Genomic DNA, 22,191 nt, shown 5'->3' on the forward strand with positions numbered 1-22,191 from the left:
GTAATTCAACGCCCCAAAGCACCAAGTTTTTCAACAGTGCTTGGAAGAAGAAGAAAAGAAAAGCTTACATATAAATAAGTCTCTGGGAAATGTAACACACAGAGAAATGTACACAATGTTGGGATTGTTGTAAATATGTAAAGTTGATTTCTTACAGGTGAAATGTAATGAAATGTAAATTGTATTTTTTCTGTAGTTAAAAATGAAAGGGTGTTGGGGTTAGGTTTTTACCCACAGAAGGAAAAGGACTCTAAAGAGTTAAAAAGATGTCCTTGGCCAGATTGTCTCTGCCAGGAGAAGTCCAGTATGAAGCAGATTCTTCCCTGGCCTACGTGCGGTACGAGATGTACAAGATGAAGAGACTATTGGTTAATTGGGCCAAGGAGAAAAGTGTATTTAAGAAGTCCATGTTGTATGGCTTCTTACTGCTGGAACTTATTGCTGGAACTTACTGCTGACATTATCAGACTGCTGATGTTATACTGCTACGTTGTGTTGCTGTACTGTTGGTGAAAGGACTGTATATATGACCATTTATTCTGTAAGTAATTTATTTAGTGTCAGTAAAGCTTCTTACTGACCAAAGACCGTGAGTGCTTCTTTTTGTTCCTAAATTCAAGCTGAAACCATTTCCAGACTCTACGCTGCTGCTATTTGAACTCTGCTATATATTTTTGGGTAAGCAATTACCCCGATAATATCCAACCCAATCGATCAAGTACTGGAGCCGGCCCTGATGTTGCGGAGAATCCAATACTTGCACCACCTCAAACTCCTCCTCCCCATCCACTAGAACCGGGGCGGGAGGGGGAGCAGCACCGGTGTCAGGTCGAACTCCTGTAGCCGGAACCAACAAGGAGCGATGAAACACTGGGTGGATCCGTAAGGTCCTGGGAAGTTGCAGCCGGAAGGCGACAGGATTGACCTGTGCAGTGACCAAATAGGGCCCAAGAGATTGGGCGTCCAGTTTCCAACAGGGACGGAGGAGAGGAAGATGAGGGGTGGAAATTGACGGAAATATAGAAAAGGGTGTGTGAATTGGGGTTAGGGGTGCTGCGTTAGAGGTTAAAGCCCCCCCCCAAATCAGGGGATGATGGAATTTGCTTGAAACTTGCCATGAAAGTAGATGTGCCTACTTCCATGTTTTTATCTGTCAAAATGTCGGAGAAAAGTCCATGTCTGAAAATGGGGTGTCGGATTTTCAAAAATTCCCCCAAAATCAGAGGAGGCTTGGATTGGTTGGAGTCTTGGCATGCATGTGTATACGTGCATGAGGTGTCATGGTGTTGAATTTGAGGTTTTTAACCTTCACAGAAAAGAAGTTGTAGGCTTTTTTTGGATTTCAATGCAAGCCTATGGGTGGGGGAAGTGGAGCTCCGATCTGGATCCGGAGCTTCGCAGAGAACCGAAGCGGACTATAGGCGGAGCGGAGTGGAGCGGACCCAATCCGGAAGTTGCAGACCTGGAAGAGAAGTGGATCGGGGGGTCCGTGCACACCCCAAGACTGTATATAGCAATGGCTAGGGAACATGGGCTGGAGGATGCTGTTGCGCAGTGTCCTGCTTGTGGGTCCCTGGTCCACAGCTGGTTGGCCCCTGTGAGAACAGAGTGCTGGACTAGATGGACCCTCGGTCCGATCCAGCATGGCACTTCTTACGTTCTTATGCTTAGTTCTGTTTGGGCCATTTCTCCCCACCCTACCCTACGCGCGCTTGTAAAGTATTGCTCAACAATTCCATGGGGTTCTATCCTTAAAGGCAGCCTAAAAACAATTTAAAATAATACAGTTGTCATGTAAAATGTTCTTGAGTCATGAATCTAATCTGCTTCTGAAATAATCATGCTTAGAATCCCTATACAGTACTGTGTCGTGGAAGTCTTGCCTAGTGAGCTGGTCTGCCAGCTGAACAAGAAGTCTCTTCAATATAATTGTTCTTCTCTTAGATTAATTTATTTATTGCATTTCTAGCCAAAGCTCCCTGGGCAATTTAGAAAGAAGTAAAGAAGTAAGTGATGAAAACCACAATAAACCTGAAACAACCAAATATGTGCATACTGATTTCCTGGTCAGATTTCAGTTGTGTTAATGTATGTTTTGGGTGAATCTCGTGGATGGAATCCAGCGTCCAGGGCATTGATTGGGCACCTCTTCTTGGTCTTCTCATACTTCACATATTGGTTTTTGGGTTATACAACCAACTGAGCAGCAACAAAAATGTCTCATTGGCATGTGTTGCGTTTGCCACTAGGGAAATTAGGGCTGTGCTCCGCTACGCTTCAGTTCGTAGAAGCGATATCGGATTGGCCTGATTTGCCTCCGCCAGAGGTGGAGACGGATTGAGTCAGGGCAAAGCAAAGCATTGTGAAGCAGTTCACCCATTTGCAGAGCGATCCGCTTAGTTGTGAGGCTCCACCCGCCATTTTGGAATCTCTTTCGCTTAGGATTGCATTGGGCGAAAGAACGCCTATAACTTCTTTGTTTTTAAAGCTACATCGCTGAAACTTACAGTGCTTAGAGAGTGATGAAGGGGGTTATTTGTGTTGATTTTCAGAATTTTTCATTGAATGGTTTTAAGCTATTATTTTTTATAGAATGGGTAAAACAGGAAGGGGGAACGTTTTTTTAAGCGATGAGAGGCAGATTCAACTCCCATTTGTGATGATAAGTGATCACTTGATGTGAAGCATCCTCCAGTCTCAATGTTGGAGGGGGGGGGGACTAAGCCAGAGCCACCAAGAGAGAGTTTTTCTTTCTCTCTCTTTGTGGGTTTGTAGTTAATGGAGAGGGGAGGGTATTTCTGCAGCTGCGTTTTGGAGGCGATATAGGATTTAGATCAGATTGGTTGTTTGCTTGTTTGTTTCTGACTTTTTGCTTAGCTTTCCTTTGCTCTGTGATTTGCCTAACGTTGATTTACATCAATTTATAATTCTTCATTTGGAGTGTTTATTTGTTTCCCAACTCCACCCCTTCCCCCCTGTTTTTTAAACCCTGAATTCTCTAACTGTGTTTGTATTCATTTTCCTTCTTCTATACATTAAAAAAAATGCAAACAAAATCTATCCTCTCTTTCTGTCTGTCTCTGTATGTGTGTATGTGTGTGTGTGTGTGTGTGTGTTTGTTGTGACTGTGTGTGATTGTGTGACTGTGTTTGCTGTGCACTGCTTGTTAAGTGCAGAAAGCATTCAAATAAAGTTTGGGGAAAGCACACACTCGTGGTGAAAGCAGTGGGCAAGGCAATGCTGGCACCAGTAAGCAGGCAGCCTCTCCGGCTGTGAAAATCAAACGTGCAAGTCCTTGGCTGGGTGCTCATCAACAGAAGCTGGAGAAGAAGCAGGCAGACGTGCCCGCTTCTCCAACTTGCACCCACCATTCACTTTTTGAGGGTGGGAAAAGAGCCCCTTTGCAAGAGTGAGGCGGAAGCAGCAGCATTAGTGCCATTGTAGGAGGAGGAGGAGGGCAATTGGAGTCATCACGGAAGCGAAACACAAGCATGGTGTGGGACCACTTTGAGGTGGGAGTGGATTCCCGCTTTGCTGTCTGTTGCCACTGTATGGCTTCCCTAAGCGAGGGTTCAGTTACAGGGCATTATGGGGGGGAATCTACACTACTGCTTTAAAGCACTTTATAACAGTTTTGACAACTGTTGGGGCCCAGGACACGCTGCATATACAGTTTTCAAAATGTTTTCAAAGTGCTTTAAAGCGCTTTAAAATCAATAGTGTAGATCCCACCCCATGGAACCAGCAGCCTCAGGATGCATCAGCAGCGGCAGCAGCAGTCGATCTTGCTGGGGGAAGAGGCGGGCACTTCCAAGGCGACTGGTGCCAGGGGAAAGCAGAAGGCTGCTGCTGCTGGCACTCTAAGCTCTCCATCTTCCATCCCCATGAGGTTTAGGCAGCCAACCCTCGAGGACATGGGGTGGGGGAAGTATGAAGCTACCTCACACTCCAACTCGTGCCACTCATGGTCTTCACCAGCACTTTGGCATTGGGCTGTTGTTCTCCAACAGGAATGGGAAGTACACTCCCCCAGAGATCTATGGCTTACCTGTGCAATGTACCAGCCCCTTAATGCCTCCCATGTAGATGGGATGTGTGGGTCAACCCCACAAGCCTATGGCATGCTTGCTCCCAGTGCTTCTGGGGCATAGCTGCCTGCTGCCTCTCCTCCTCTGTGCCCACCTCAGAGGGCCGGTTTGTGAGTGTCTTGTTTTGACTTAGGGCATTTTTGTGGACTGCCCAGAGAGCTTCGTCAATAGGGTGGTATAAAAAATTTCTCGTGATGAAAAGGCAGCTGTATTGCTGCTGCACTCACCCTGTTTACGATTTCTTGAAGTTCCATGTGTCCGTTTTTGAAGTGTTCAACCTGAGATGAAGATTCTTATTTAGATATTCAATAAACAAAAAGCCTACGGTTTATAAAACAACGTTAAGGATGTACACTTTTCCACCAAGCTCCAAAAAGCGGGGAAATTGGGAGTTAAAGCTCACCAGCCTTAACGCCACATCCTCCCTAAGGAGGCAGAAAGTACCAGTGAAATTCTCATTCTCCCAAAGCAGATAAACCATGAGGACAAGATGGAGAATAGGATATGCAGAGGTGACTGTGGGGTTGTGGAAAACTGATGACGAACAACTTAGAGCCACCTACTTCTCTTTTTTTGTTTAGAGCAGCCCTTCCCCAACCTGGGCTCCTGCAGCTTTCACTGTTGTGATGAAGAGGGAATTTCCCCAGGTTCCCCATACATACAGATGACACCTGCTGAAATTCCCTTTTCTATACAACTGTTAAAGATACAGGAGCCCTGTCCTCCTTTCCATATGGCTAGGGTGACCATATGAAAAGGAGGACAGGAGCATGCTCGGATTTCCTTCAAAATGGTATGAATCTTCATACATTTAGAAGCTCTCGTGGTGCCTATTTTGGAGCTTCTAACTTGAAAATTAAAAAGTTAGAGGTGTTAAACATGTTCAATGCAAGTCCATGGGGGCGGGGAACACGGAGCACCGATCTGGATCCAGAGCACCGCCTTCTCTTCTACAGGCTAAACAAGCCCGGTTGTTCCAGTCTTTCTTCATAGGTAGAGTGACCATATGAAAAGGAGGACAGGGCTTTAACAGTTGCATAGAAAACGGAATTTCAGCAGGTGTCATTTGTATATCTGGAAAACTGGGTTCAATTCCCTCTTCATCACCACAGTTAAGCTGCAGAAGCTATACTAGAGTGACCAGGGGGGGATCCGCACATCGTTCCCAGAGCGCTTCTATGCGACCCCAGTGCACCCCGAAAACAATAGTCTAACTTCCCTGTAAAAGAAACGAGGAAGAGCCGTCCATGCCGCCGCCGCCGCTGCCGCCACCCACAGACCTCCTCGCCGGTTGGGACGGAGAGCTCAGCAAAAGAAGGCGGGGTGGAGAGCTTCTTCCGCTCTTCACCCTGCCTTCTTCCCCCCTTTTTCCAAGCTGCAATCCTCACTTGATTGAGCCCCGTTGAGTTCGATGGGATTTCCGAGACTATCGGATCACGCTGCCCCTGTAAAGCGCAGCCCGGGCGGATAAATGACAGCTCCTGCCATCTTCGCCACTTCCTCTGAAATCGCCTCGGCTCCTATTGGTTTCAGCGAGGAAAAGGCATGTGTCGGGCGCACTGCAAACGCTGCTGCGAGTCAACTGCATGCATTTCCAAGTGCCGTGTGCAGGGGTTGTATCCAGTGTCGGGTGAACTTAAGTCCCATTCATTTCAATCGGTCTTCTAAAAGTAGGAGACAACCGTGTGTGTGTGTGTGTGTGTGTGTGTGTGTGTGTGTGTGTGTGTGTGAGGCTGCTGTGGAAGTGGGAAGTGGGTTTTTGTTTTTGTTTTTAAAAAAGACTGCAAATCAGTTTGGAAGGAGCAGACTGGTGGGCTTCGGTTGCTTGCACAGACGGGCTATTACACGAATGAGTGTGTGGGGGGGAATTAGAGCAGCTAATGCAGGAGTCGTCAAATCTAGCGATGGCTCCAGCAAACTTCAATCCGCAAGCCCCTTTTTTTGGCGAGGGTCATTGGAAGTCACCATGGCTTCTTCTGCTTTTCACCCCGCCTTCACCTCGGCCTTCTTTTGCCGAGCTCTCCATCCCAGCCGGTGAGGAGGTCTGTGGGTGGCGGCGGCGGCTTCTTCCACACTTGAAAAATTTATTTGGAACTTCAAAAAGTCTAAGTGAGTGCAGGAAGGACTTATCCCCTGAATCAAAGCAACACACACACAAACTATCCCTGCGAGGCAGGCACAGAGGAGGAGGGCAGGCAGCACTGGGAGCAAGCATGCCAGAGGCTTGTGGGTTTGAACCACAAAGCCCATCATGTAATACAGCTCCCAGGCAGCAGGCGGGCAGAGAGGCAGGCAGAGATGCCATAGATCTATGGGGGAGTCAGTCCCGGCAGATACCCCTAAACAACAGCACTCAGGCGGAGGCAGGAAGGCAGGCAGGCAGCAGACATTTCTGGGGGCACAAGGAAGTGAGCCAAGGATAGTTTCGAAGCCCGTAATGTAAACCATCCCTGTGAGGCGGGAGCAGCACAGAGAGATGCCTTTTCTTTTGCATCCCATAACTAGAAGGCTAGGAGGATAAGAGTAAAGCTTTGTGATCCTTGCTTCAGAGTTGATTGACTGCATTGTGATCACAGTCATTATTAAACAACAACAAAATAATGTTAATAATAGCAGTACTAATTAATATTAACAACAACAACAATAACAATAAGGAATTGATCCACAATGAAAGCCTGCCTGACTTCACTGACGAGGAAAAGCCAGGAGAGCTTGGGCTATGGTGTATATAAATATAAAATGTAATAAATAAATAAATAAATAATCAAACAAACAGAGGGGTGGAATTAAAAGCAGCAGTGTTGCTGAATAAACAACAAGAAGATTTTTTTTTAAGGCTATGTCTGTCTTTTACCAGTAAGAGGAAAGTGGACGTGCCCAGGGGGAGGGGGATATGCCAATTTGACTGGCCCTAAGTAAGCACCAGTCTTTAAGAAGCTAGTACCTGACACTTGACAGGCATAGCTTCTCCACTCCAGTCTCCACTGGTTAATCTTTGGAGGGCTCTGATGACCCTCCAAGGGCAGTCCAGTTTGCGTGCACTGGGCACGTCCACATGCCCTAGGGGACCTCATCCCCTTGCACCACATCTATTCAGTTGTTCACCAAGGTTAGGGTGGGTAGCAGTGCTGTGTTTCCTAACTGTTATTTATTTGCTTAGTATATGATTTCAGGTTGTGTTTGTGCATTTGGTGGGGATACTGTTTTAAAAAACACTGGGAAAAGTCCGTTCAGAGACTAAAAAAAGAAGTTTCCCAGTATCCAAAATTACTAAGTATCCCGTTTTGCCTATCCCCCCCTCCAACTTTGGGATTAGAGGATGCTTCATGAGGTATGACTGGGAGTTGAATCTGCCTCTCAGCACTTCAAAAGGGTACCTCTCCCGCTTTTTTTACCCTATTTTTTAAAAAAGAAATATAGCAAGCAAACCACACCATGCAGAGTGCTGAAAATAGGCTCAAAATGACCCCCACCCACAACTCTCTAAGCACAGTGAGTTTCAAATAGTTAGCTTGAAAAACAAAAAAGATATCCACTAATCTTTTCCGCAATGCAATCATAGGAAAAAAAATCCAAAATGGCGGGCGGAGCTATCCGCGAAAAGAGGAACACTCCGCTTATGGTCGCCTCTCTTTGCCATGCTTCTCCAGCCCCCTGATTTTCTTCTCCTCCACCTTAGGCGGAGGAGGATCACCCCAATTCGCTGTTGCTTCTCCGATTCTAAGCAAAGCGGATCACACCCCTACAAAATAGTATTTGCCTTTCTTGCAGCCATATCGCACTGTTGGCTCATATTCAGCTTGTGATCTACAACAACTCCAAGATCCTTCTCGTTTGTATCCAACCCCTCTTCCTCTGTTACCCCTGCTTCTGTGGCGACCCCTGAGAGCGTAGGCGGGCAATTGGTGTCACCACGGAAGCGATAGACAAGCGTGGTGTGGGACCACTTTGAGGTGGGAGTGGATCCCCATTTTGCTGTCTGTTGCCCCTCCCCTCCCTAGGTCTAGATATTTCCAAAGACTCCGTATTTATAGAATAATATTTTTATTAGAAAAAAAAAAAGAATTACCCTGAGTTTAACTGCAAGACCCTATATTAGTTTGCCATAAAAGCCAGGTTTGATAGGGCAATCCTATGCATATTTTCTTGGAAGCAATCCAAGGGGCTGACCCCAAGCAACGGTGCAGAGGATTTGAGCCTAAATGACTTTCCCCTTAGACTCTCAGTCGATATTTGAACTGGATATCATGAGACGGTCTTGCAGTTCCCAACCCATAGCTTCTTACATCTATCATAGGCATTTCCTCTTCTGCATTAACCAGTTCCATGTCAAAGTAGGCCAGCATCAATAAGACAAACATCTTCATTTCATTAACAACAAAAAATCGGCCAGGGCACACTGAGGATCCGCCACCAAAAGGCATACTGTGATACTTTAGCTTTTTCCCATTCTTGTAGAACTCCTTTTTTATGCCATCTGGGGTCACAAACCTGTCGTATTTGAATGTGTGAGGGTCAGGGTGGATTTCTGGATCTGTTTGCAGTGCAAGAAAAGGCGACAGCACTAGACCATCACCTTTCCGGAGAGTATATTCTTTGCCATCGGCCATCTTAATATCCATTTCCTGCATTACGGTTCTGAAGAGAAGACCAGTCATTTTCAAGCGCAGAGTTTCATCTATTGCACTGTCCAGAAGAGGAGTTTTGATCATATCCAAGGACACATTGATGAAGGGGCCGCCTGCCACGACCTCCTGACCGGTCTCTCTTAGAACACTCTCCACTTCTTCCCTCACTGCCTCCATTGCTTCTGGATATTTCAGGAGATACAGAAGAATCCAGAAGGTAGTTGGGACAAAGTTACCTTGAGATACCCAGAGAAAAAACTGCTGAAATTGAGTCTGCATCTTTTCAGTCATCCCGGTCTCAGCCAAATGCTGATCTAGCTCAGTTATCCAATTGCTGATGCCCACCCTTTGATACAACTTTTCTACTGAGAGAATGTCCCAGAAGTACTTCTTCACTCTCTCTGTCTCCTTCTTGCTCAGAGGATTTATGGTGCCGGTGACCATATGGGGATAGAAACGGTCAAATTTCTGAAAATTTTCAAACAAGTTCCACCTTGGGTTAATTCATTCTCCTTAGTATTTTCTTTGCTGTCTACATCTTTGTGTGGCTCATTGCCAAAAAAAGTAAAAAAAGAGGCTTGGAAGGCAGTTTTGTAGGTAAAGTGGAGGACTCCTTCTTGCTGCCAAGATCTTTTCCCCTCACCTGAATCCTGGCTGAGAAGCATCACGGACTTCAACTTCTCCATCATCACCTGGTTCAGGACAGGTAGATACTTCCCTCCGAGATACTTATCACTGATTTTTTAAATAATATGTAGCTGAGATTCTGTGGAGTGGAAGCCAAAAACATTACGTGACACCATTGATGTAAATTTATGATAACCCAGCCCTTGTTTTGATACCTTCATTAAGGGTTCATAAGTAGAAGGATCAATCAAAAAATGTATGTAATTGCCTCAGAGCAAAACTGTGAAAATATCCCCATGTTTCTTCCGCATCCTTTCCAAAAACTCTTCAGGGCTCCGAATGAAACTTAGCTCGTGTTCGAGCCATGGAAGGAAGCCTTTGTCCAAGGGGGGGTTCCTTGGGTTTCCTCTTGCGAAATGCTCTTGTTTTATGGAGTCCCCCAAGTAGGGTTGCCCAGAGGCACGCTAAGAAAGTGAAAAGCACAGTCTCCCAGAGAGTTATTGCTGATGCACTGGAGGAAACACTGCAAAAGAATAAATGGATCCACAGGTTTATATGAATCAACCAATCAGATGGCAAATCAGGGTGGGGTGATCTAATCCCATTTCTAAGAAGGTACAGGCAGTTGCAGTTTTCCTGTTCCATTAGTTATTTAGTTATTAATTAAAATATTAATATCTTGCCCTATATCACTATGATCTCAGGGCAGTGTACAGAAAAAAATCATACATATAAAGTAGAATAAATATACAATTCTAAAACAAGTTAAACCATTACTATGTTAAAACATATGAAATTTTAAAACAGTAAAATCTAATTAAAAGATGACAGTGTGAAGGCTGGTGGATTTAGCCATCGAAGGCCCTGTCAAAAAGCCATGTCTTAACCTGGCACCGAAATGAAACCAGTGCCAGTCAGGCCTCCGGGGGAGGGCATTCCACAGCCAGGGTGCCACAATAGAGAAAGCCCTCTCCTATGTCCCACCAAAGAATATATCTTTGAAACAAACTTTAAAGTAATCTTGATAGGCTGGAGTGCTGGGCTGAAAACAACAGAATGAAATTATGGGTACCACTAGATGTTAGTGATGATAGACAAGGCTGAGAGTTACATGCACCACACTACCCTCAATCTGCAAGTCAAGTAAAAAAAATGAATGTTACCCTAAAAAGAAGATTAATTAAGATTTGTAACTCAACCAACCTGAGTTGGCCTACTGCCTTGCCTTTAGTCCTCCTATCTATTAGGACAACTCCCAGGCAGCCTTTAAGCCTATCTCCTTATGAAATTTTGTTTGGTAGGCCCCATCCAGGAAGAAGAGAATATGCAAGGCCCTATGTGACTCTGATGGGGGTGGGGGGATGAAGATCTAACAGCTTGTGTTATCAAGTTCCAGGTACAATACCAGAAAATCCAGAGGTACGTCGGAGACGCTCAAGCCTTACTCCTTGATGTTACTGTGCATTCTTTTCAACCCAGAGATGAAGTTTATATAAAGAATTCCACTGCTGAGAAACCCCAAGACCAGTGGACCAGACCTCATCTGGTGCTGCTGACCACCCACACCGCCCTGAAATTAGAAGGAGAATCAGCTTGGATACACTATACCCAGTGTTCCAGAAAAAAAGGTCTTTCTGACCCTACAGCAGTAGGGGGGGGGATGAAACTGAGGACTTCTCGCCACCAAGGAACAGCACCGCTAGCCCTACCCCAGACCCCCCGGACGTAGCAGGTCCAGAAAAAGAAGCAGAGGAGGAACAGGTTCTTCCCCGCAACTGTAACCATGGCCACAGCTAGACCTAAGGTTTATCCTGGGATCATCCAGGGTTCGCCCCTGCCTGAGCACTGGATCCCCTGTGTGTCACCTAGATGAACAGGTTTGACCCCTGGACGATCCAGGGATAAACCTTAGGTCTAGCTATGGCCTAAGACTTAAGTGATTTCTCAAAATTGCATAATTTGTCTGAATGGTGGAATAAGATCAACAATCCAAACTGTGCTGATGAAGCCTTTAATAGTTGGCCAGACTTTATGAAAGTGGGTTATTACAAACTAGCTCCAGAGTGGGAGGTGGGATATGTCCATCAAATTGATCCTCTAAAGTTGAAATTTAAGAAGAAAAGTAATTGTAGATAAAATACTTGCTAACTTGTCTTTGTATCTTCCAGACTACCTTGATAGTGTGGGCACGTCCAATTCCAAGGAAATGGTGGGGAAATTCCCAAAAGGAACGTACTATTTCAGAAATCCTTGTACTGTGAATTAGCAACTTTTTGGAAGCCCCAGAGTTTAAGAAGTCATGAAAACGTTCCAGGGCATATTTGTGGCTGGCATTTACCTGCTAGCGATATGCCTGTGTCTAACTGCCCCTATCAGATGACCTGCAGCTTTCAAAGCAATGAAAAATGAATGATTCATGGTGCGTTCCGGTGTTCCCTGTAAAGGGAGGTCTTTGTATTATGCAAAAATAAAAGAAGGAAAGCAGTATAAATGTAAGATCTTCTGTTTGCCATATAATCTGGAGCACACAAGTTATAGCCCCCCAAGAAGGAACTTAGAATTGTGAGAATTACACTGCTGTACCTTAGGATTGATGCATTACTAGCAAAATCTTAGTACCAGGGGAAAAGAAAAGAATAAATCTGAAAAGCAGTCTGAGCAGTATCACTTTAGTTACAATGATTGCTCGGCTTCATAGAACCCAGGATTTTTATGGTGGATATGTAGGCAATATGCTTATAAAGTTGTGCCAGCGAATTGGACTGGTTGTTGTTATCTAAGTACTTTACTTCCACCGATGTAGGTGATGCCTTTGCCCTCCAAATGTGTCAAAAGAAGCATTGATACATCTTTAGAAGTTATTGCACAAGGCTCAGGACAATCTTGGCTTCCTAATTTGAGTAGACTAAAAAGAGCTTTTATGATGTTTATGATTGTTATAATGCTTGTGCTTTGTTGCTTTGCACCATGTATAGTACCTATGGTTCAGAAACTAATTTCCAGTGCTGTTACATCTCATGCTTATTGGACGGTCTCCACATCAGAAGATGACAAATACGCAAAATTAAGAGAATGGCCTGAAAGAGGCCAAGCCTGTGTGGAAACCTCGCAATAAGTGACCCTATCAGTAAGGAATTACTGAAGTGTCAAAAGGGAGGACTGATAGAAATAATAGTTAACTAATAGTTAACTGTTCTCTATCAGAAGACAAGCAGTAAGGCAAACATGCAGCCTAAGCGAAGAGACCACATATACAGTTGGGGTCAAGAGGTAAGCGCGTTATCTGGAAAGACCCGTCTTGCTCAGTCAACGGACAATACACAATGGGTTTCTGCTAAGGGGAGTGGCTGGAATGTTAGTCTATGGGCTTCTTGTGGAAATATACCCAAGCATGCCACTGTATAACCAAATATGATGTAACATGTTTGCCACACAGTATAAAAGTCCTGGATGAGAAGCATTCGGGGCTGCTGCTGCTCCTGAATTTGAAGCAGGCAGTCTTTTCGCTGTGGAAATAAAGCCAAGGCTTTGATCTTACCCTGTGTCTATTTGTTATTTGGTTCCGGCGGCTAGACACGATCCGAGAGAGAGAGAGAGAGAGAGAGAGAGAGAGAGAGAGAGAGAGAGAGAGAGAGCTCAATTTGAGGGCTCTTACCACAAGCAGTATGATAATGGAATCAGTTACCTAGGGAGGTCGTGGGCTCTCCCACACTAGAGGCCTTCAAGAGGCAGCTGGACAACCATCTGTCAGGGATGCTTTAGGGTGGATTCCTGCATTGAGCAGGGGTTTGGAATCGATTGCCTTGTAGGCCCCTCCCAACTCTGCTATTCTATGATTCTATGATTCTATGACCCAAATGCAAAACACCTTCAAATACAAGACTGTCCTTATAAAATAGAACATCTGACAACCCTGGAAGGGATGATTAGTCTATGTCAATCATCCCATGTTTCATTGCTTGATGATTCTTAACTGTATGGTTTCCCGTGAGAGCTCTTGTATTTGAGAAGTCAGTCAGTTCTTTGTTGTGTCTTAGCAAATAGCCAGCATACGCAAAGTATTTGAGAAGATGCAAAAGAATATTAAAATTCGCTGAGGTGTTTTTTTTAAAAAAAATCTCTAATGGCTTTTTGCTTTTACAGAGAAGAACACACTGTCCTCCTTTGATGTTGTGTCTTCTGGTGGATTTCCCGTTGCCGTGAGCGCCCTTCCCACTCTTCCTGCTGATGCCAACACTGGCAAGGAGAGCGTGAGAGTTGTGTGGGTGGTGGTGGCAGCAGTGCAGCAGGGAGGAACAACTGCCTCCTTCCTTGGAGTCATCACGCCATGTGAAACCTCCACACTCTCCTTGCTGGTGTCAACAAGGCTGACCACCCACCATGGCTTGTTTTGTCATGTGGACCAGGTGATAAAGTCCACCAAGTATGCTTGCTAAGAGGGATGCAACGAAAACATAAAGCACAGTTCTAGGGTGACCCTATGAAAAGGAGGACAGGGCTCCTGTATCTTTAACAGTTGTATCGAAAAGGAAATTTCAGCAGGTGTCATTTGTATATATGGGGAACCTGGGGAAATTTCCTCTTCATCACAACAGTTAAAGCTGCAGGTGCCCTGCCCTCTTTTAAACATGGCCACTCTAGTATAGCTCCTGCACCTTTAACTGGTGTGATGAAGAGGAAATTTCACCAGGTTCCCCATATATACAAATGATACCTGCTGAAATTCCCGTTTCTGTGCAACTGTTAAAGATACAGGAGCCCTGTCCTCCTCCTTTTCATAGGGTCACCCTACACATTTCCCCAGAAATTGATTATGGCTGTGCTGGCTAGAGGAAACACTGCCTACGGAAAAGAACAGATGACAAGGGCCTGAGCTAGACCTACCTGGTCTAGCGTGATGGAGGGGTGAAGATCTTGCAATATTTTTCTTGCGAGATCTCCACCTCTGTTTAAACGCGGCGTGCGGTGACTTCAGAGGGCGAGGATGTCACGGCCACCATTTTGTTTGTTTTTTATTAAAGAAGAAGAGCACACAAATGCTCGTACGCAAAAGGTGAGGTTTTTAAAATTTTAAATTAATTTCCCCGCTACCCCACCCCACCCCCGATGGGCCTCTGCACCCCGTGCGTGGGTCCTGGCTCCTCGCAAGGAACTGGGACAAACGGCGACGCCCACCCACACGTTCTTAGGTCTCTGAGACCGTGGAAAAAGCGAGCCTAAAGTGTAGGGCAAGATCCCGGGGTAAGGGGAACATGCATCTCGTCGAATTTACATGTTTGGCAAGTTATATAGTTGTGGGCAACTCAACATAATCATTCACTTTGCAACATCAATTGGAAGTCAGGCCAGCTGGCAGATTTGCTGCTGCATGCAATCTCCCACGCTTACTATCGACACCAGCAAGGAGAGTGCAAAGAGAAGCGCAGCAGCAGTGGGGAGGAGGGGACCTTTTTTCCCTTCTGCAGGATTCCGATGTTACGCAAACTTCAGCTGTGATCTGTGCAGATTGTGGTTGTAATTTGTACAAATTACAGCTGCCATGTGCAGAACACCTCCGTTTTACAAAAGGAGAAAAAGGTCCTGGATTTTGGGAACAACCCCCACCTCACCTGCCCCCTTGCCAGCCCAGCTCGCAAAATCCAGGGATGGAGCGAAAACTTGTCAGGACCTAAAAGGACCAGTTTCCCCCTGCAATGGAGATCCCTTGTTGTAGGGAGATGTAGTATTGGGAGGAGGGGTGGCAGAGGTGGAGAAAGATGTGTGATAAGATTAGAAGTGGGTCCCGTGTTTAAGGTTTCGAGTTAAGGACATGTTTAGCCTGGAGAAGAGAAGGCTGAGGGGAGACATGAGAGCACTCTTCAAATACTTGAAAAGTTGTCACACGGAGGCGGGCCAGGATCTCTTCTCGATTCTCCCAGTGCAGGACAAGGAATAATGGGCTCAAGTTACAGGAAGCCAGATTCCAGCTGGACATCAGGAAAGACTTCCTCGGTGTTAGAGCAGTGTGACAATGAAACCGATGACCTAGGGAGGTCGTGGGCTCTCCCACTCTGGAGGGCTTCAAGAGGCAGCTGGGCAGCCATCTGTCAGGGATACTTTAAGGTGGAATCCTGCATTGAGCAAGGGGTTGGACTCAGTGGCCTTATAGGCCCCTTCCAACTCTGCTATTCTATGATTCTATGATTCTATGACCCAAATGCAAAACACCTTCAAATACAAGACTGTCCTTATAAAATAGAACATCTGACAACCCTGGAAGGGATGATTAGTCTATGTCAATCATCCCATGTTTCATTGCTTGATGATTCTTACCTGTATGGTTTCCCGTGAGAGCTCTTGTATTTGAGAAGTCAGTCAGTTCTTTGTTGTGTCTTAGCAAATAGCCAGCATACGCAAAGTATTTGAGAAGATGCAAAAGAATATTAAAATTCGCTGAGGTGTTTTTTTTAAAAAAAATCTCTAATGGCTTTTTGCTTTTACAGAGAAGAACACACTGTCCTCCTTTGATGTTGTGTCTTCTGGTGGATTTCCCGTTGCCGTGAGCGCCCTTCCCACTCTTCCTGCTGATGCCAACACTGGCAAGGAGAGCGTGAGGGTTGTGTGGGTGGTGGTGGCAGCAGTGCAGCAGGGAGGAACAACTCCCTCCTTCCTTGGAGTCATCACGCCGTGTGAAACCTCCACACTCTCCTTGCTGGTGTCAACAAGGCTGACCACCCACCATGGCTTGTTTTGTCATGTGGACCAGGTGATAAAGTCCACCAAGTATGCTTGCTAAGAGGGATGCAACGAAAACATAAAGCACAGTTCTAGGGTGACCCTATGAAAAGGAGGACAGGGCTCCTGTATCTTTAACAGTTGTATCGAAAAGGAAATTTCAGCAGGTGTCATTTGTATATATGGGGAACCTGGGGAAATTTCCTCTTCATCACAACAGTTAAAGCTGCAGGTGCCCTGCCCTCTTTTAAACATGGCCACTCTAGTATAGCTCCTGCACCTTTAACTGGTGTGATGAAGAGGAAATTTCACCAGGTTCCCCATATATACAAATGATACCTGCTGAAATTCCCGTTTCTGTGCAACTGTTAAAGATACAGGAGCCCTGTCCTCCTCCTTTTCATAGGGTCACCCTACACATTTCCCCAGAAATTGATTATGGCTGTGCTGGCTAGAGGAAACACTGCCTACGGAAAAGAACAGATGACAAGGGCCTGAGCTAGACCTACCTGGTCTAGCGTGATGGAGGGCTGAAGATCTTGCAATATTTTTCTTGCGAGATCTCCACCTCTGTTTAAACGCGGCGTGCGGTGACTTCAGAGGGCGAGGATGTCACGGCCACCATTTTGTTTGTTTTTTATTAAGGAAGAAGAGCACACAAATGCTCGTACGCAAAAGGTGAGGTTTTTAAAATTTTAAATTAATTTCCCCGCTACCCCACCCCACCCCCGATGGGCCTCTGCACCCCGTGCGTGGGTCCTGGCTCCTCGCAAGGAACTGGGACAAACGGCGACGCCCACCCACACGTTCTTAGGTCTCTGAGACCGTGGAAAAAGCGAGCCTAAAGTGTAGGGCAAGATCCCGGGGTAAGGGGAACATGCATCTCGTCGAATTTACATGTTTGGCAAGTTATATAGTTGTGGGCAACTCAACATAATCATTCACTTTGCAACATCAATTGGAAGTCAGGCCAGCTGGCAGATTTGCTGCTGCATGCAATCTCCCACGCTTACTATCGACACCAGCAAGGAGAGTGCAAAGAGAAGCGCAGCAGCAGTGGGGAGGAGGGGACCTTTTTTCCCTTCTGCAGGATTCCGATGTTACGCAAACTTCAGCTGTGATCTGTGCAGATTGTGGTTGTAATTTGTACAAATTACAGCTGCCATGTGCAGAACACCTCCATTTTACAAAAGGAGAAAAAGGTCCTGGATTTTGGGAACAACCCCCACCTCACCTGCCCCCTTGCCAGCCCAGCTCGCAAAATCCAGGGATGGAGCGAAAACTTGTCAGGACCTAAAAGGACCAGTTTCCCCCTGCAATGGGGATTCCTTGTTGTAGGGAGATGTAGTATTGGGAGGAGGGGTGGCAGAGGTGGAGAAAGATGTGTGATAAGATTAGAAGTGGGTCCCGTCTTTAAGGTTTCGAGTTAAGGACATGTTTAGCCTGGAGAAGAGAAGGCTGAGGGGAGACATGAGAGCACTCTTCAAATACTTGAAAAGTTGTCACACGGAGGCGGGCCAGGATCTCTTCTCGATTCTCCCAGTGCAGGACAAGGAATAATGGGCTCAAGTTACAGGAAGCCAGATTCCAGCTGGACATCAGGAAAGACTTCCTCGGTGTTAGAGCAGTGTGACAATGAAACCGATGACCTAGGGAGGTCGTGGGCTCTCCCACTCTGGAGGGCTTCAAGAGGCAGCTGGGCAGCCATCTGTCAGGGATACTTTAAGGTGGAATCCTGCATTGAGCAAGGGGTTGGACTCAGTGGCCTTATAGGTCCCTTCCAACTGTATTATGATTCTATGAAGGTAGGATCCAGGCCTGAAAACTGTGTTACTGACCATGCAGAAGGTTGCTGCAAAATGAAAGAAAAAAGATTGCTTCATCTCCTATATTCTCATTTATCTAAGCAGGAATGTATTTATTTATTTATTACATTTATATCCAGCCTTTTTTCCTCCAAGGAACCCAAGGCAGTGTACATAATCCTCTTCTGAGCTCCGGCTATTGAGCGGTATAGAAATGTAATAAATAAATAAATAAATAAATAAATAAATACCCTGTGAGGTAGGTTGAGCTGAGAATCTGTGACTGGCCCAGAGTCACCCAGTGGGTTTCCGTGGCCAAGTGGGGACTAGAACCCGGATCTCCCGACTCCCAGTCCAACACTTTAGCTACTACACCACACTGGCTCTCCTGTTACCTGGTTTCTCGAAAGAGAAGTCCTGGCAGGATCACAAAATATCTACACTCATTTTATTTTTCTTGTCAGGGATGAAAGAAGTTTGTATCACATAAGTTTCAAAGCTGCAGGAGCTATACTAGAGTGACCAGATTTAAAAGAGGGCAGGGCTCCTGCAGCTTTAACTGTTGTGATGAAGAGGAAATTTCAGCAGGTTCCCCATATATACAAATGACACCTGCAGAAATTCCCTTTTCAATACAACTGTTAAAGGTACAGGAGCCCTGTCCTCCTTTTCATGTGGTCACCCTATTAGCATGTCATTTGAACAGGGTCAATGAGTCTAGTGATATCTTAAAAAGTAACGTATTGGGAGGGGGGCATAAACGTACTTCTTAAGATGCATAACATGATCCCCTAAGGCTGCAATCCTATGCATGTTTAGACAGAAAAACATTACCAAACAGAAACAAACAGTTACATAGAGACCATTTCTTTAGGGTGACCATATGAAAAGGAGGACAGAACTCCTGTATCTTTAACAGTTGCACCACAGAAAAGGGAATTTCAGCAGAAGTCATTTGTATATATGCAGAACCTTTGAAATTCCCTCTTCATCTTAACAGCTTAAGCTGCAAGAGCCCTGCCCTTTTTTGTATCTGGTCAAGAGTGCTCAGCTCCTGCAGCTTTAACTGTTGTGATGAACAGGGAATTTCACCAGGTTCTGCTGAAATTCCCTTTTCTATGCAACTTGTTACATGATGTGCTCTCATTAGACCTGTGTACAAACTTGCACTCATTCTAACGAAACCTACACCTGCTTATAAGGAATCTTTAAACATTGGCAATACGGCATCTGTGGCTAAGTAAGACGATTCTTACTCAAAGAAATCTACACCATTGAATAGGATAACACCACAATGGGACATTTACTGAGGTTCAAACAGATACAAATGCACAAGCTAGGTTTGGGGAAATTAGCTGAGCAAGTAGAGGCTTAGAAGTAGTTTTAAGACTGAGAAGGAGACTTTCTGAGACTTAGAGCATACACACACAGCAGGGGAAAGAGTAGAGTGAATCTCTAAAAGCAATATACTTTTCCCTGGGCTGGAGCCCTTTCCTGGAGACATGAACTAGTGAGCGTTATAACTCCTGGTCTCAAGTGAAGAAGAAAGAAGGAGCAGGAGCCTGACTCAGCAATTTTTGCAGCAGTGTGCTAGCTTACTGCAGGGTGGTGGTGATGGTAAGTAGGGGTGTGCAAAGACCCCCCGATCCTCTTCACACCTGATCCGCAAATTGCGGATCGGGCACGCTCCGCCCCGCCTCGATCTGCCAAGGGGCCGCTCCGCTCTGCTGTGGAGCTCCGGCTCCAAATCGGAGCTCCGCAGTGACGGGGAGTGGCGCCAGGTAAGCCCCCTCCCTCCTCCCCCTTACCTGTGTCCATTGCGGCCCATCCCAGCTTCACTAGAGCCCACCGCGGGCTCTAGTGAAGCTGGGATGGGCCGTGACGGATGCAGGTAAGACCCCCTCCCCCTTACTTGGCTCTGCCACTGTCGCAGAGGGCCAGGTAAACCCCCTCCCTCCTCTCCCTTACCTCCATCCGTCCACGGACCTGCGGCTGCTTCAACGGAGCCTGAGGACTCAACTACACCACACTGCTTCCTGCTCACAGAAGATGCCTCTACATGATTTAAGATGCCTCTACATGATCCTTCCTGCACCACAGCTCACCCAAGTCTAGGTCCCCCAGCCTTCTAGCATTTTCAAGGGACTGTAGGAGGCTGCTATAAGAAGGAGGGGTAGAGAATAGGGCTGTGCATGGACAACCCGCTCCGCCCCGCCTTAATCCGCCTAGGGTCTGCTCCACTGCGGAGCTCCGGCTCTGATTCGGAGCTCCGCAGTGGTGGAGGGTGGCGCCAGGTAAGGCCCCCCTCCCTCCTCCCCCTTACCTGCTTCCGTCCCGGCCCGCCGCCAGGTTCACTAGAGCCCATGGCTCAACCAGGAACTGTAGGCCCCGCTTGCGGCCTACACTTCTGGGTTGAGCTGTGGGCTCTAGTGAAGCTGAAGACGGGCCACGATGGATGCAGGTAAGACCCCCCCTGCCCCCTTACCTGGCTCTGCTGCCGTCGCCGGCTTCACTCCGCAACGCTCCGCTGATCCGCTGATCCTCTTCGCCTCCGCCTTAAGGGGAGGCGAAGCACCCCAATCCACTTTTGCTTCTCCGGTCTGAGGAGAAGCAGAGCATAGCCCTAGTAGAGAAGTCTGTTTCTCTCGCTTGGGTCTGAAAAATCCCTTAGACTCATTTAGTGCTTACTGTAAATATGAAAACTTGGCAATAAGCTATTCTAAGACCAAGAGAATAGTTTTTGGTAGTCACAATCCTACGCATAGATGGATTTTGGACCAACATGTTATTGAACAAGCCTGTTCATTTAGATTCTTGGGCCTTCTTTTCAGTGAGTCTCTCTCATGGAAAGGGCAGAGGGAGGCTGTGAAACCGAAGGCACAGAAAACTATTGGGGCTTTAATGAAGTTGTATTATAACAAAGAGGGACAGTTGATTGAACCTGCCCTAAAAGTCTTCAACATCACAGCAATAATGCAAATGCTCTGTGGGACTGAAATTTGGGAGTTTGGCAACACCTGGATATTATGCAGAACAATTTTCTTTGAAAACTCTTTTCTCTCCCATCTGGAATTCCCTGCAGCTGTTCTGCATACAGAATCTGGAGGGCCATCAATTAGGGCAAGAAGAGAGTATTCTCAGTTAAAATATTTTAAATGAATTGACACCTTGCCAAATGAACATGTTCCATCTATGAGTTACCTGGAAATGAACAAAAATTGTTACTGGATGGCAATATTCCAAAAGCTCTTGCACAGCTATTACTTTCCTGAGGTGAAGCCCATCCTTGATATAGATAAGAAGCAACTGGGCTGAAAACAATAGAATGAAATTTAATAGGGATAAATGCCAAGTTCTACATTTAGGAAATAGAAACCAAATGCACAGTTACAAGATGGGGGATACTTGGCTCAGTAATACTACAAAAGAGAAGGATCTTGGAATTGTTGTAGATCGCAAGCTGAATATGAGCCAACAGTGGGATATGGCTGCAAGAAAGGCAAATGCTATTTTGGGCTGCATTAATAGAAGTATAGCTTCCTGTAACTTGAGCCCATTATTCCGTGTCCTGTACTCTGAGAGGATTGAGAAGAGATCCTGGCTCTCCTCTGTGTGACAACGTTTTAAGTATTTGAAGAGTGCTCTCATGTCTCCCCTCAATCTTCTCTTCTCCAGGCTAAACATGCCCAGTTCTTTCAGTCTCTCTTCATAGGGCTTTGTTTCCAGACCCCTGATCATCCTGGTTGCCCTCCTCTGAACCCCCTCCAGCTTGTCTCCTCCTTGAATTGTGGAGCCCAGAACTGGATGCAATACTGCTGGCTCTTATTCAGCTTGTGATCTACAACAATTCCAAGATCCTTCTCATTTGTAGTATTGCTGAGCCAAGTATCCCCCATCTTGTAACTGTGCATTTGATTTTGATTTCCTAGATGTAGAAAATAGAAACCAAATGCACAGACTTGCCTTTGCGGAAGCCGTGTTGATTTTTTTCCAGCCGGACATGCCCTTCTATATGCTTAATAATTTTGTCTTTAATAACCCTTTCTACCAAGGAAACAATGTCTACTGGTTAATGACAAGGTGGAAATAGCTGGGAGAGATTGATGTGAATAGGAAGGGTGAGGTCATGGCATTCATGTAGCGTTTACATGCGTACCTTTATAAATGCATGTCTTGTTTTGCGTAACTTCCATTGCTATTTGGTCTCCAAGCCATTTGGGGATGCTGTTTATGGGTCATTTACTATTACCTGATGACTCTACATGGATATTTCAGGTTTGCAAGGCAAATCAATGTCTGTTACTAGGAACTGGCTTCCAACCCGTCTTG

At 45.9% G+C, this 22,191-nt stretch overlaps 2 protein-coding genes and 1 pseudogene across 2 annotated transcripts in view; 1 reads left to right on the plus strand and 2 right to left on the minus strand.

Moving 5' to 3' along the window:
* LOC134396357 (7-alpha-hydroxycholest-4-en-3-one 12-alpha-hydroxylase-like) overlaps nt 1–22,191 on the plus strand; it is a 210,086-nt gene that overhangs the window by 104,289 nt on the left and 83,606 nt on the right. The window lies entirely within an intron of this gene.
* LOC134396320 (7-alpha-hydroxycholest-4-en-3-one 12-alpha-hydroxylase-like) overlaps nt 1–22,191 on the minus strand; it is a 319,750-nt gene that overhangs the window by 25,816 nt on the left and 271,743 nt on the right. The window lies entirely within an intron of this gene.
* LOC134413409 (7-alpha-hydroxycholest-4-en-3-one 12-alpha-hydroxylase-like) lies at nt 8,163–10,808 on the minus strand (annotated as a pseudogene).

Source organism: Elgaria multicarinata, chromosome 1 (assembly GCF_023053635.1).
Source record: "Elgaria multicarinata webbii isolate HBS135686 ecotype San Diego chromosome 1, rElgMul1.1.pri, whole genome shotgun sequence".
Taxonomy (NCBI): domain Eukaryota; kingdom Metazoa; phylum Chordata; class Lepidosauria; order Squamata; family Anguidae; genus Elgaria; species Elgaria multicarinata.